The 15962-nt window shown below is 45.0% G+C and overlaps 1 long non-coding RNA gene across 2 annotated transcripts; it reads left to right on the plus strand.

The window, feature by feature from the left end:
* The first annotated feature begins 5470 nt into the window (after positions 1-5470).
* Positions 5471-7446, plus strand: LOC306761613. Of its 2 annotated transcripts, XR_013771481.1 has the most exons (6): positions 5471-5583; positions 5683-5848; positions 5958-6060; positions 6704-6858; positions 6938-7121; positions 7265-7446. It is a non-coding gene; the product is annotated as an uncharacterized lncRNA (long non-coding RNA). The 2 variants fall into 2 exon arrangements; XR_013771480.1 differs by having other exon boundaries at positions 5958-6858.
* Positions 7447-15962: the final 8516 nt, after the last annotated feature.

Raw genomic sequence — 15962 nt, forward strand, 5'->3', positions numbered from 1 at the left:
CCTTCATCCTGCATTTCCTTAATATTTGAGTCCTGACTGGCATTCAGCTGGAGGTTCTGTACTTAAAGCAAATAATTGGTTTAAGCAGTCGCCTTGCCTTACTTGTTGTGGTGTAGGACAAAACAAGGACCCAAGTGCAGATTAGATGTAGACTCTAGGAGGGGTTTCATTGTTTTCCTGGGCAGAATGGTAGGTTGCCAGGCAGGCAGGTTGACCGGCAGACAAGCAAGAATCACGCACTGGTGACAGAACAGACAAACGTTAGATAAAGTGAATGATTACTTAGGCAGAAATGCTGCAATGGCCGAGAGCTGTTACCACAGATGAAACAACAATCAGGCGGTGACGGGAGAACTGAGCTGGCCTTTTATCTTGCTGCTGCTGATTTCCTGATGAGAACCTGGTGCAGACTTTGTTGCCGGGGAAACAGGCACACCCACAGCAGCACAGATCAGAGCAGGAACCACAACATTACTCCTCTTTTCAAAGGACAGAAATTCGAATAACATCCATTTACTTCAATTCTTGACTTTGGATCTTTATAGATAAGTTTAATTCAATTTATGAACTTTGGATGAAATCCAAACACAGACAGCACATGATATAAATACTTCCATTTTACACAGTCAAATGCCTTTTGCACATCTAAACTTAGTAGCATATTAATTTCTGAACTTCTTTTGGCACAGGATATAAGATTAAAAGATTTTCTAGTATTGTTAGCAGCCTGTCTTCCAGGAATAAAGTCTGTTTGATCAGGTTTGATTAATTTTGATATATATTTCTGAATTCTATTTGTCAATATACTTGTTAAAATCTTTATATCATTAAAAAGCAGGTTGACAGGATGATAATTTTCTGGTTCTGGTTCTGATGTTGGTTTTCCTTCATGGTTCTGGTTCTGACGGAGGGTTTCCTCTCCATTGTCTCCTTTTGCAGCTCTGGATACAGGATTAGATCAAAGGAAAATTTACTCCAACAAATGTGTGTGTGTGTATATATATATATATATATACATATATATATATATATATTAAAAAAAATAAATAAATTTAAAAAAAAAAATATATATATATATATATATATATATACCTTTCCCATGTGTGTGTGTGTATATCTGTAAAGAAATGTTACCCTTGTGCTGATCAAAACAAGAAATTGGGGGGGGGGGGGGACCAGAACCAGGTGGGGAAAACCACCATCAGAACCAAAACAAGCAAGGAGCAACAAGCATCCTGCCTCTTCCTGACTTTTGCCTTTTGTCTCAGCCCTGTTCAGTATCTGGATTTGTCTGAACTGTGTTCTGGAAAGACAGTCAGTCACAATGAGCCTTCCCTCGTTTTCAGCCACATTCTCCATGTTTTTGTCAGCTCCCAGACTCCCCAGTTCTGTCAATCCTGTTGGTCCAGATGAAACAGGTGGGTGACAGGGCTTGGTTCCTTCTGTGCCACAGCAGTGGCTCCAAACCTAATCACTTGGCCCATAAAGATTTTTGCACCTGCAAATGTCTACAAATTTCAGTTTGTATTTGCAGATCAATTTTTACCACCCTGTAAAAAATGTGCCTGAGAAGTTCAGACATGAAGGCTGATTCTCCGTACTGCTGCAGGCCAGAGGGGAAGGAGATGGATTTCAGAAGAAAGATGATGGTGCAACTATGTCTGGGACAAAGTCTATATGATGAAGTTTAGCACGTTATCAGACTAACTGCTGCTACTCTGACGCCAGGGATCATCTGAACGTGGAAGCGGCGCTCAGCGCCTGCGCTGCGCGCCGCCTACGCTTGTCAACAGGACGGGTTCTACCAGGTCTGCTGCGGTGCGTTTCTGAAGCGCTGCCACTTTCTTCTTCTCTAAAATACACGGTTCTGTTTTTGCCGCTTTGAAACCTTGTCAATCCAGAGCAGAGCGGATCTTTCAGACAGGAAATCAGCTGATAAAAACCAAAGTGGATCCAGTGGAATGCATTTATCTAGGAAGAGATCTGCGCCATTTTGTGGCCTGTTGTTTAGACATCACACGTCCGACTATAAAGAAATGAAGAGAAGCACATGAGACACGGTCGAACTGTTCTTGCTTTTTTATTTGCTGGTTTATTGTTCACTTTAAAATCTTTTTATAAAGCATTTTAAGTTAGCCTACACCAACTATAATGCACGATGAAGCAATCATGTAAACCGTGACACAGACGCTCTGCTCTAAAACTCTGCAGGGTGTCAGCTCGGTGCACCTGCTCCACAGCGCTTCCACAACCCTTCCACGTTCAGTGGATCCCTGCAGGTGCTACAGCTCATAGTCTTGGAACCTGCAGTGTGAGAGTGAAGTGCTCTGTGAGGAAAATGTAGAACTCTGGGATCTTTAACATTATCTCTGATGATGATTATCATCAGAACTCTCGCTGCAGCACTTTTCATCAGATAAGACTTCCCAGAACATTTTTAGAACAGAAAAATCAGAAGCTACAGTGGTGCAGTTGGGAATTGACAGTCCATGGAATAGTTTTCCTGCATCACAGACTAAATGTTCGACATTTTGGAAATATTATTGAGAGCAGGGATCTCCAAATCTGGCCCTCAGGGACCAGTGTCTTGCAGATATTAATTTTTCCTGACAACTGCAACACCTGATTCAGATAAAATGGATCTCCTTCAGCTCAAGTTCTGCATGTCTGTTAATGACCTGTTCATCAGGTGTGTTGCTGCAGAGACACGTTCAATACCTTGCAGAATACTGGCCCTTGAGGACTGGATTTGGAGATCCTGGATTGAAGACGGTGGTCTGAAAACCTGTTTAAATGTAAGTAAAAGGTTAGATCCTGTTTTTTGTTTTTTACAGTATTACTGGAAGCTAATTTAACACCATCCAGAGTAAGTCCATCACTAAACTATTGTGTGTTCAGGGTGATGTCAGGATCCAAGCACAGACACAGAGGTCAGCATCAGAGAATAAAGCTTGTTACATCCTCCACGAGAAGCCAGAACATTTTTCTTGTTCTTGAGGCTTCAAGAACAAGAAAAAAGTTCTTGTTCGGCATGGCATGTCATACTTCACAAGATGTCACCCTGCTGAAGTCCTCATAAGGCCCACCCACTCCAGCAGACGTCACGCTGAATAAAAATGATCGATAGATGGCAGCAAACAATTGATCTGTCGTCTGTGGTGGAAAATACTCTGGTCTTGAGAAGTTGTAATACATCTAAGAGTCAACTGTCTTCTTACAATGAACATTTTATTAAAAACTAATACAAGCACACGCTGGAGCTTGGAGAGAGAACTCTCTCTGCAGATGCTGAAGTAACACCCGATTATAAACCTTGCTTAACTCCTCCTAGTTGCTGGGCAGACCACAGAAAACAATCATTCTCTCCTCCGAAGCTAAACTGAGCTCACTAAGCATCAATCACGTCTTTGGTCAACCGAAGAAGAGCAACAACAAAAACACATGCCACACAACATTCCTAAAAACAACTCAGTAGCAGCATGCTAAATGGCAGCATTTACCCTCTTTGAGCTGATGAAGGAGCAAAATGAAGAGGAAAACAATATGCTCCAGACAGAAAAAGAGGAAGATCTGTTGTTGTTATTGTCGATTGCCGAGATGAAAAAAAAAGGCTAAATGGAGATGGTATGTTAGACATTTAACAGATTTCCTTGACTCCAATCATATCCTGTCAGATATGCACTCTGGTTTCTGAACTGACCACATTGTATTACGACCACCCTGAAGGACCATTGACCATCACCACCATTGACAGTGAACAGGTTAGCATAGGCGCCTTCTTAGATTTGGCAAAGGAGTTTGACTCAGTAGATCATGATATCTTCTTGCATAGGCTCTATGGTATAGGCCTTTTCAAGAGCTGCATTAAGTGAATTGCCAAGTATTTAAAAAATCTTGTCTAGAAAGTAAAGTCAGAAACGCTAAGCGTCTGATCCGCTAAACATCTCCACTGGTGTGCCCCAAGATTCCATCTTGGACCCAGCCTTGTTTTCCATTCACATAAATGACGTGGCCAAGCACGTTGGTGCTTCCCAAATACATTTCTATGTTGACAACACCATTATTTACTCATCTGGCTCCTCACTCCACTCTCCCGCAGCCATCCTCCAACTCAGTCTCACTTCTATTGAGAGGTCCTTTCACAACCTCCATCTGCGTCCCAATTCAAAGAAAACTAAATGCATAATATTCAGTCATCAAAACAGTATCATTAGTCCCCCAAAGATCACCTGTGCTGATGGTTCAGAACTGGAGTTCAACAGCTCTTACAAATACCTTGGTTTTGTTAAAGCTTCATATTCATAATCTACAGGTTGGATTAGGGCCAGACTTGTGTTTCTTTATCGTCAGAAGGCATCCTTTACACACTCTGCTTAACTCATCCTGGTGAAAATGACCATATTCCCTATGCTGGATTATGGCGACATCACCTACAAAATGGCTCCCAAATGTGCCCTCAACTGCCTGCATGCGCTCTGCCACTCATTCATTCGCTTTGCCACTGGTACACCATACTTCACTCATCTTTGAGATGACAGGCTGGCCCGCGCTCCACACTAGGTGTCTTCATCACTGGCTCCTGTTCACCCTCAGGACACTATTAAGGAAAATACCCCAATACCTCTTCTCACTTTTGCATCTTTCCTAACTATCATCTGAGATCCAACAACTTCATTAGTCTATCTGCTCTGAAAGCCTGTACTGTCATAGGTCAGATTCCTTTTGTGTTGTTGCTTTTGTGTTTGGTTAAACTGAAACTAAAAACATTCCATAGACAACAAGAGACACTTTTCATATTTTAGACTGTCGCTTTGATGAGCTTTTCTATCGGATTATGCTGTTTATTCAGCACGCACCCACACACAGCATGCCGATCTCTATTCATGAGAGACTCTGAACATTAGCCTCTGGTAGCACACAGAGCAGCGTAGCTGCAAGCTACAAAATGGGGTTGACAACTGTGTGCTCCATTGTCTCCAAGGTGTGCAAGGCGATTTGGATCGCCTTGAAGGATGACTTTGTAGCCTTCCCATCGCCAGCACAGATGGTTGATGTCACCTAGGACTTTTGGAGGTGGTGGAACTTTCCCAGTTGTGTCAGGGCTATTATGGGAAATGTGAAAATCAAAGCCCTACCAAAAGCAGGAAGCTATGAAGTAGTTATGAAGGTTTGTATTTACAGGTTTGTAGTTATGAAGGTCACCAATCCATTATTTTGATGGCAGTGTGATGCACGGTACTGCTAAGTTTAAACTCTTAACACAATTATCATTAAATCAGAGGAGACGATCTTGTTCAACTTGCAAGGAGGCTCATCTCAGAACATTCATACAAGTTGATACAATTCTGTGTGTGTGTGTCTGTGTGTGTGTGTGTGTGGGGGGGGGGGGGGGTTGCTTGGTTCAAAAGTCCAATGCATATGTCAATGCTCTTCGTAAAGATACCATTCTGATAGGAATCAAATGTTTATCAAATTTGGTCAGACCACTCTGACCTTGCACGTCACTGGAATGTCCTGTTTATCCAAACAGCACACAGAGGAAAACTTTTAACTTGTACATGAGGATTAATGAAGAACATCAATGTAAGACTTATAAAAGATGATCATAATATGAACTCAAAATATTATAACAACTAAAATTCCCAACAACTGCTTAACAATGGTCTATGTTGGGGCCTACAGCAAAGAAAGCGATGGTGGAGAGGTTTATTTGGGTCTGCACTTAAGAACGGGCATCTTCCTCTGCTGCCACCAGCTCATCTCCCTGGGACAACGATCAAGACTCCATACATGTTTGTAGGAGATGCTGCATTTCCTCTACATGTCAACCTCACTCGTCCCTATTCAGGTACGATGCTGTATTGACTGTTTGAATCCTGCTGGAACATCTTGAGACAACTAAATATGTATAAAATAATAAGTGTCATAACTGCATGTTATTTTTGTCTGTGGTACAGATTGGAATCTCACAGCGAGACAACTCATCTTCAATTACCGCCACTCTCGTGCCAGACGTGATTGAAAATGCATCCTTGCGCCAAAATGGACGATATTTAGAGTGTATGTCTGATGACAAGGTTGGGGATATGGTCAAGGCCTGTGTTGCTCTTCACGACTACCTTGCTTACAGAGATGCTGCTAATGCCCCAGCTGTAAGATACATCCCTGCAAACTTTGCAGACTCAACTGCTGCTTCTGGAGCGCTGCAGAGTGGCAAATGGAGGAGACAGGTGGAAGGGGACAGCAACTTCCAGGATGCAGGAAACTTATCTGGAGTCCGAATATCAAGGGCAGCTCACATTACAAGAAATGATTTTTATGAGTTCTTTCTGACACCTCAAGGTCTTGTACCATGGCAAGAAGACATCATGATGAGGGGTCAATAATTATTTACCTAAGTCAAAACACTTTAGATTGACATGTTATTTTTTTCTTTACTAAAGAACCATATTTCATTGTCTGGAATCTTTGTGACTTTCAAAGGGCACTCAATCTGTACTTTTAAAACTTCTTGCTTTGATCATTATGTGGTGAGCCAAACCATGTACTTGCACAGACAGACAGACTGGTGGCAGCGACTACATGCAAGACATATAGGACAGGGAGACTTATCTGGGACTTTGTGGAGTAGGGTTTTTTTTTCCACTTTTGTACAGTGGAGATGGGGAGCTGCTGTCCTCAACTCTGTTTCATTTTTTTGTAGATTAGAGACGAGGGCCATAATATCTAGCCGTACTCCATCCCAAGGGGGCAGAAATGATGGCCTATCTGAGATGACACCACAACAGAAGCAAAAAAAACATCAGGCAGCACAAAAGGGTGAATACGAGGAAAAGACTGCATCATCGACCTCCCATGGTAATATCAGACATCCATGAATCTCATCTATTCTTCTTGACCAATATGAATTTATGGGATGTTACCCCTTTATTTACAGTTGTAACACTCAACAACTTCCAAAAATTCTGTGCGGGGGGACGGACATCTCGCAAAGACCTTGAGAATGCGAAGCAGACCAGAAGCCATGTACAGCGATTCATTTTATACATGCTCTCGGGCCTTCCCTTCACTGCAGGCACAGCAAACCTCCGTTTCCTCTTTCGACTAGATAGGTTGCGGCAGTAAGTTGGACAAAAATAAATTAAGTTCAACTAATTGAAATTCCTTTGTTGCCAAAATGGGTTTGAACAGTGGTCTTTGTGTGTCATGTTTGTATGTTCTCCCTGTGTATGTATGGGTTCTCTCTGGGTGTTGGGCCTGGAAGGATGTGATATTTTTCCTCAGGTGCATCCTGACTGATTGGCTGCAGCTGTTCCTCGTTCCAGCCTGGCTGATAAAACTGAGGACTGCTCTCCAGCCATTGCCAGTTTGTCTGCTTGCCATCGTCTTCAGCCCGTCCTGCCTTCCAGTCTTCAGCCTGCTCAGCCTGCCCCCTGCCTTCCAGTCTTCAGCCTGTCCTTCACTGCCCCAACCAGTGACCAAAATAAAGGAATCGGGTTGAGAAGCATCTGTGTGCCTGACTTCTTGGAGGCTCTTTCCTGCACTATTCCTTAACACTGGGTTCTCCAGCTTCCTCCCACCATCAAAAGACATGCATGTTAGGTTAACTGGTTACTCTAAATCCTCCCTAGGAATGATTGTGTGTGGTTTTGTGTTGGCCCTGTGATAGACTGGCGACCTATCTGGGGTGTACCCTGCCTCTTGTTCAATGAGTGCTGGGATAGACTCTATCTTCCTGTGACCCTTAATTGGACTAAGTATTTAAGTTGATTTTGTGTGCAGGGTGCCCTCAGAGTTGTTTATTGTAAGTTTTCTGTATACATAAAGGACTGAACACAGTAAATTTATTATTTTGTAAACTACTTTTTTTTACTTGAGGAAGAAGGGCTATGCCCCAACTACTATAAAAAAAAAACATGGTCGTCATGTTCAAGCCCATTTTTTTAATAGGCGGCATGCTGAAAAAGCAGGAGCTCGACCAGCTCCAATATGAGCTCAAGAGACTTTGCCATGATATAACAAAGGCAGTCACGGTTCACTGCCAAAAAGTGATGCGGAAAAAGACAAGTAAGTTTCCCACATTTTTTTGTTCCACTTTTATTTCTCATTCACCTATTTAAATTTATCTTCTAAAATGTACTTTTTAGATGACCTCCTCCCCACCGGTGATGAGTTGAAGTTCATGGTTGCTGCAAAAGAAAGTATTCCAGTCTTGTTTGATAACTTATTTACAGACAAAAAACGTTAACTCTAAAACATTTTTCAACTGAATTAAAATATTTTTTATGTATGTTGTCTGGACCCCCACAAAGCCCACAATCATATTTCAGTGTTGAAAATTTTACACATATGCTACACACACGGGTCCAATCCTGTTGTTGCATTTGTCCCTTGGCCACATGTTTGGCAAAGTGTGGTTGTGCTTGGGATACTCTTTGGGGTTCTCAAATAAGTCTCTGACTGCTCCCTGTAGCAAGAAACAGCCCTCTTCCACTTTCCATTTTGCCATTTAACTTTCAATCAATCCCTAACACTAACAGTTTTAAGTGGCAAAATGGAAAGTGAAAAAGGCAATTCTTTGAGGCAGCAATGTCCCTGCATCATTGTCATGCCTACCTTCAATGTAACCTTGATAAGGGAAGGGTCAAGCTGCTTTTTCTTTATCAAACTTTGCATAAGAGCTCACCAAGACGCATGATTCCAAAAACCACAATCTCCTAATGGGGTATCTTCAGGGATACATTGCTATTCTTACCGGACATCGGTCTATGGTTATGACCCACATGACCAAGGCCAGTGTTCGGGAAGCAGAACAGTGGGACAATGGCCAGAAATTCCAAGTTCTGGTGAGTATTGTGCAAAAAAAAAAGTTCAGTCAATCTCATTGAAGTCACTTTCATTTTTATTCACAAAAATTGATAATCAGTTTAATGTCATGAAACATACTTTATCACAGGTGGATGAGCACAAAACATCAAGTACTTTTGGGCAAGCAGCTATCTGCCTAGATGCAGAAGAGTACTTCTGGTTGCGCAATGTCCTTTATGAGTCTTGTTGTGAGGATGGTGCCTCAACTCCATACCTACTACACACAAACAATGGCAGTCAAATAAAGAAGCCAATACAAATGCTGCAGAGTGCATGGGAGGATGCTGGTCTTCATAGAAAAGTGAGTTTTGGTCAGATCCGTTCTTCAGTGGCAACCCAGGTAAATCTCACCTTTCTTTTAAACTGTCTTGCTCCCCCTGTGCACGTTCAATTTTGTTGTGAGTCAAGTTCAGTTGTATAGCACAAGTTCACAATTATGTCAACTCAGAACACCTAACACTAAATCTCTCCCCACAAGTCTTCAGACAGAGTGATTAGACTGAAGTCAAGATTTGATACATTTTGTTGCTTAGCTTGTAAAATATTATTCATCTTTGCTTTTTAGGCAAACAGGCACCTCAAACCTGAGGAACAGATGTTAGTTGCCAAGGCAATGTGCCATGACCAAAAGACAGCAGAAAAGTTTTATGTAGTATGGCCAAAGCCTTCAAAGTCCGAGAACTCCACCTGAAGGCATTAGAATCAGCACAAACTCGTGTGAGGCCACAGGAAGACTTTCCAAACCAGCAAGTGACTAGAGAAAGGCAGACTTGCCAGAGTAGGAAGCGTAAGCTGCTTGAAACATCCAGTTCATCCAGTGAAGAGGAGCCCAACTACAATGATGAGGAGTCAGGAGAATCTGCCGTGGAGGAATTTTTCTTCCAAGCTGGATGACAAGGAGGATGATTATCTGCCAAAGTATCCACCCCCCAAAATGCTCTTTATAGAGCCACCAAAACCATGCAGTGTGGTACTGAAAAAACTGAGCAAGATCATGGCACAACACCCTTCCCACACATTCCAGCCTGCCCATTCTAAGTCCACCACAAGTCACATGGAGGTGACTGCAATCCCCCAACTTGACTCCATTACACCTGATCCAAACCACTCAATCACAAGTCAGAGGTTGCAGATGCCTCCCAGCTCCACTCAATTATGCCTGACCTGGCCTGCTCCACCATGGGTCACATGGAGGTTGGTAAAATCCCAAAGGTTGACTCCATTACACCTGATCTGGACAGATCAACCACAAGTCAAAAAGAGGTTGCAGACGCCCCCCAACTAAACTCTATTACACCTGATCTGGACTGCACAAACACAAGTCAGACACAGGGCAAAGACACCTCTCAGCTCGACTCTATTATAACTGACCCGGCCTAAAGTATTTGTGATCAGAGAAATTGAAGATTAATAAAAGTACTTTCATTTATCCAACTTTGTTTTGTTTTATTTACACTCAGCACTTTACTTCCTGTGGGTTGGTAATGCCTTGTCTTCCATATTCCATTTTCCTGTTCATTGGTGTTTAGAGGGCACCATCCCTACCTTTTTTGAAATAGGCATTTGGAATGGTGAATATGTAATGTTTCCTGGTGAGTTGTAATGTTCATAATCCTATTCCCTATTTATTACAGGTTAGAGGGCACCATTCCTCACTGTTTTAGATAGACATTTGGAATGGTGAATATGGAATATTTCCTGGCGAGTTCTAATGCCCCACTTCTTCATTCAATTTTCTTATCTATTATCTGGATCTCTAAAATGCAGGGGTTTAGTAGGACAATGGAGTCATCTTCGGAAAGTGCTCTGCACCCCAAATAATATTTGTAAAAAATCAAGTCCTTCAGACCCGTCCCCTTCTATTCACCCACCGACTGACTTTGACACAGAAATGTGACTAAAGTAAATAATAAAAGTTTTTACAATTTAATTCCCTTGTGTCTTGTTTCTTGTTTAGCTTTTGTTTCTGTTCATTTGATTCATCTGGTCAAGTTGGTTCATTCACCTCCCCTGTGTCTTGTTTTGTTCCTGCATATTTATACCCTTAGTTTTCTGTTCTCCAGCACAGATTCATTATGTTTAGTTAGTTCCCTGTGTCGCATGTCTCCTGTGTTCCTGCCTCTTGGAATAAAAACCTGCTTCATCCTGCATCCCCGCCTGGTTACCTGCAATATGGGTCCACACCTCAGCACCCCTCCATGACAGAATGAATCTGCCAACCGTGCAGCAGGTATGGACAGTATTGACAAAGATTTCTTTGTGGTTCATTCATCCACGAAGCACAACGCCGACTGTATGGCAGCTCCCAACCCCATCCCCGTTCAGCTGGCAGGAGCCTGGAAGTTTGTGACCATGATGTCTGGAGCAGCCAGGAATGGTAGAGGTGCTGGTTGAGACCAAAGAGGTTGCAGAGACTCTCTCAGGGATCCACCAGCACATCCCGCCCTGAGTCCATCCTATTCCTTTGTGTCTGTGTTCAGCCCTCTGTTTCTTTGTCTCCTTGCCCCCGTCAGCTCCACGGACCAAGTCTCCAGTGTCCCCACTAGCTCCTGTTGGGCCTGGAAGGATGTGATATTGTTCCTCAGGTGCATCCTGACTGATTGGCTGCAGCTGTTCCTCGTTCCAGCCTGGCTGATAAAACTGAGGACTGCTTTCCAGCCATTGCCAGTTCGTCTGCTTGCCATCGTCTTCAGCCCGTCCTGCCTTCCAGTCTTCAGCCTGCCCAGCCTGCCTCTTGCCTTCCAGTCTTCAGCCTGCCCAGCCTGCCCCCTGCCTTCCAGTCTTCAGCCAGTCCTTCACTGCCCCACCAGTGACCCAAATAAAGGAATCGGGTTGAGAAGCATCTGTGTGCCTAACTTCTTGGAGGCTCTTTCCTGCACTATTCCTTAACAGAACGAACTGGCCAAAAGGTTCAAATGGAGCCTTCAGAGACTCAACCCGGGGGACGTTCAGAGCTCCTCCAGCAGGCTCTGGCAAGTCAGGGACAGTTGTTGGGTCAGCATGACCAATTACTACGCTCTCTAATGGAATCCAACCAGTGTCTCACACAGAGTGTTGCCTTTTTGACTGACCAAATCTCCAAACTGTCTGTGAACCTAACCTCTGCCTCTGTTTCTGCAGCTGCTTCCCCTCCAGTTCCTCAGTTGACCTCGCGGTCTACACCACAGGAGTCCTACATGCCAGACCCTGCACCTTATTCTGGTGATTTAGATAAGTGCAGAGGGTTTCTGCTTCAATGCAATATGGTTTTCCAGCAGCGACCACTGACATTTACCTCCGACCAGTCAAGGATTCTGTATATCATGGGTCTTTTACAAGGACGAGCTCTAGCTTGGGCTGAGGCTTTTGATGCCAGCCATACTGTCTCTCGCCTCTCTCTAGATGAATTTCTCTCAGAAATAAGGAATGTGTTTGATCATCCAGACAGGAGCGGAGAGGCAGCAAGGCGACTGCTCCATCTGCGACAGGGATCACGGAGTGTGGCAGAATTTTCGGTGGAGTTCCAGACCCTGGCTATTGACTCTGGATGGAACGAGCCTGCCTTACAGGGAGTATTTCTGAATGCACTGTCCGAAAATCTCCAAGATGAGCTTGCACTTCGTGATTTGCCATCCGATCTAAACCAAGTCATTTCTCTGGCTATTAAATTAGATAATCGTCTTTGGGAGAGAAGACGTAACAGAGCAACCCGCCCCACCTCAAAGAGACCCAGCCTTCCACCTCGCTGGTCCTTCAAGAGCCCCTCTCCTGACCCAGGAGAGGGCAATACCACCAGTTACTGAGGAGCCCATGCAGGTGGGTCATGCTCACCTTTCATCAGAGGAGAGAGAGAGACGATTTCGGGCGGGTGAGTGTCTGTACTGTGGACGACCAGGTCACCGTGTGGTTACCTGCCCCAATCAGCTTGTGGCGCCAAAAGGGAGAGCTCGTCAGTAAGAGTGGGGGTACTGATGAGCAGGCATCCAACTGATCATGAACCTCCACTGCGTGTTTCGCTCCCTGCCACTCTGTCTAATCATCTGGTTTCTCTTTCTGTCTCTGCTCTGGTTGATTCCGGTGCTGAGGCTAATTTTATCGACCAAACCTTCGCGATTGAGTCAGGCCTCCCTATTACCCCTCTGGAACAAACTCAAATTGTCAAGGCACTGGATGGAAAGGTTATCGGTGAAGTCACGCATATCACTGCTCCCCTTTCTTTGTTGATTTCTGGAAACCATCAAGAGGAGATTGTGTTGTTTGTCCTGCCTTCTCCAAGTTCGTCTCTAGTGTTGGGTTTTCCATGGCTCAAGACCCACAATCCCCACATAGACTGGGAGACAGGCAGGATTAAGGCTTGGAGCCAACTCTGTTATTCTTCCTGTCTGCATGCTGCCAACCCCGGAACTTGTGCCCCTAAACCACCTGAAGCTCCTGATATATCTCAAGTCCCTGATGTCTATCACGATCTCAATGAAGTATTCAGTAAAGAGAGAGCGTTGTCATTACCTCCACACCGGCCGTATGATATTGCTATTGAGCTGTTGCCTGGTGCCCCCTTGCCCACCAGCAGGCTCTACAATCTGTCTCGTCCTGAGCGAGCTGCTATGGAGACTTACATCCAAGATTCCTTGGCTGCCGGTATAATCCGCCCATCATCCTCTCCTTTGGGAGCAGGTTTCTTTTTTGTCAAAAAGAAAGATGGATCCCTACGCCCCTGTATTGACTACAGAGGTCTCAATGCCATCACAGTAAAGAACAAGTACCCTCTTCCATTGCTCAGTTCAGCATTTGAAATCCTAGATGGAGTTCAGATATTCACAAAATTGGACCTTAGGAATGTATACCATCTTGTCCGCATTCGTGATGGAGATGAGTGGAAAACAGCATTCAACACACCTTTGGGGCACTTTGAGTATCTGGTTATGCCCTTTGGGTTAACCAATGCACCAGCAGTTTTTCAGGCTGTAGTGAATGACATCTTGAGGGACTTCCTGAATCGTTTTGTGTTTGTGTACTTGGATGACATTCTCATTTTTTCCCATACAGAGTCTGAGCATGAAATCCATGTTCGCAAGGTTCTACAACGACTCCTCGAAAATAAACTCTTCGTGAAGGCAGAGAAGTGTGAGTTCCATGTGAACACGGTTGGGTTTCTTGGTCATATCATCCAGAAAGGGCAGCTTATGGCTGACCCCTCCAAGATTCAGGCAGTTGCTGACTGGCCAACTCCAGAGAATAGGAAACAACTTCAGCGCTTCCTGGGTTTCTCAAATTTCTACAGGCGCTTCATCAAGAACTTCAGTAGCATTGCCGCTCCACTTACTAGACTGACTTCAACTAAGGTTCCGTTTTCCTGGAACCCAGAGGCTGAGGAGGCCTTTCAGGTATTGAAGCGCCGTTTTGTCTCTGCCCCCATTCTTGCACAACCTGATCCGGCCCGACAGTTCATCCTCGAGGTGGATGCCTCTGAAGTGGGGGTTGGGGCTGTACTTTCTCAACGGGCAGAATCCGATGGAAAACTCCATCCTTGTGCCTTTTATTCCTGCCGTCTAACTTCAGCCGAACAGAATTACGATGTTGGAAACCGTGAGTTGCTGGCTATAAAACTTGCCTTGGAGGAATGGCGTCATTGGCTGGAGGGGGCAAAACATTCGTTCATAGTGTGGACTGATCACAAAAATCTGTCTTACCTGCGAACAGCTAAGCGTCTAAACTCCCGGCAGGCTCGTGGGTCCCTGTTCTTTGACAGATTTGACTTCACAATTTCTTACCGACCTGGGTCTCGTAATATTAAACCCGATGCCTTGTCCCGTTTGCATTCAGCTGTAGAACAAACAACTGAGACCATCTTACCTGCTTCACGGATTGTGGCTGCTCTCACTTGGGACCTGGAGACCAAGATCAGGCAGGCTCAACGAGAAGAACCAGATCCTGGAGGGGGACCCCCTGGCAAACTGTTTGTCCCGTCTGTGGTGCGTTCCCAGGTTCTTCAATGGGGGCATTCTTCCCGGCTAACTTGTCATCCTGGCATGAATCGAACTCTCACCTTCCTGCAACGCACTTTCTGGTGGCCCAGTATGGTGGCAGATGTTCGCGCTTTTGTCCTTGCTTGTCCCAACTGCAGCCGCTCCAAAGCATCCCATCAACGTCCTCCTGGACTCCTCAGACCCCTTCCTGTCCCCAGTCGACCATGGTCCCATATTGCCTTAGACTTCATCACTGGGTTACCTGTATCCCATGGCAAGACTGTTATTCTTACAGTCATTGACCGTTTCTCCAAGGCTGCCCATTTAGTTGCTCTGCCCAAACTGCCCACAGCTTCAGAGACTGCTGATCATTTGGTCTATCATGTTTTCCGTCTACATGTTATCAAGAATTAGAGGCGACTATCCGATGTGTGACAGGTGCTTACCAGAGTTCATGGAGCAAGTTCCTACCTTGGATTGAATATGCCCATAACTCTCTCGTCAGCTCTGCCTCTGGCAAATCCCCGTTTGAATGTTCCTTGGGATATCAGCCCCCATTGTCCCCTTCTCAGGAACGTGACTTGGCAGTTCCCTCTGTACAGCATCACCTCAACCGGTGCCGGAGGATTTGGAGGGAGGTGACGACCGCCTTGCTTAAGTCTGTGGGGAGATCTAAGGACTATGCGGACCGCCGCCGGTCTCCGGCACCCGCCTACTGCATTGGTGACAAGGTGTGGTTGTCTGCTACCAATGTTCCCTTACATACTGAGTCGAAGAAGCTCTCTCCCCATTACATTGGTCCGTTTGACATCATTAAGGTCATCAATCCCACAACGTTGCGTCTCAAGTTGCCCAGGACCATGAGAATTCACCCGACTTTCCACGTCTCTCAACTCAAGCCGGTCTCTACTTCTGCTTTGGCCCCTCCTTCCAGGCCCCCGCCTCCCCCCCCGTCTTGTGGATCGGGGTCCTGCGTTTTCGGTTCGTTGTCTTTTGGATTCTCGTTATCGGGGCCGGGGGTTGCAGTTTTTGGTGGATTGGGAGGGCTATGGCCCTGAGGAACGGTCCAGCCATTGCCAGTTCGTCTGCTTGCCAGCGTCTTCAGCCCGTCCTGCCTTCCAGTCTTCAGCCTGCCCCCTGCCTTCCAGT

The sequence above is a fragment of the Telmatherina bonti genome (assembly GCF_933228915.1).
Source record: "Telmatherina bonti genome assembly, chromosome: 10".
Taxonomy (NCBI): domain Eukaryota; kingdom Metazoa; phylum Chordata; class Actinopteri; order Atheriniformes; family Telmatherinidae; genus Telmatherina; species Telmatherina bonti.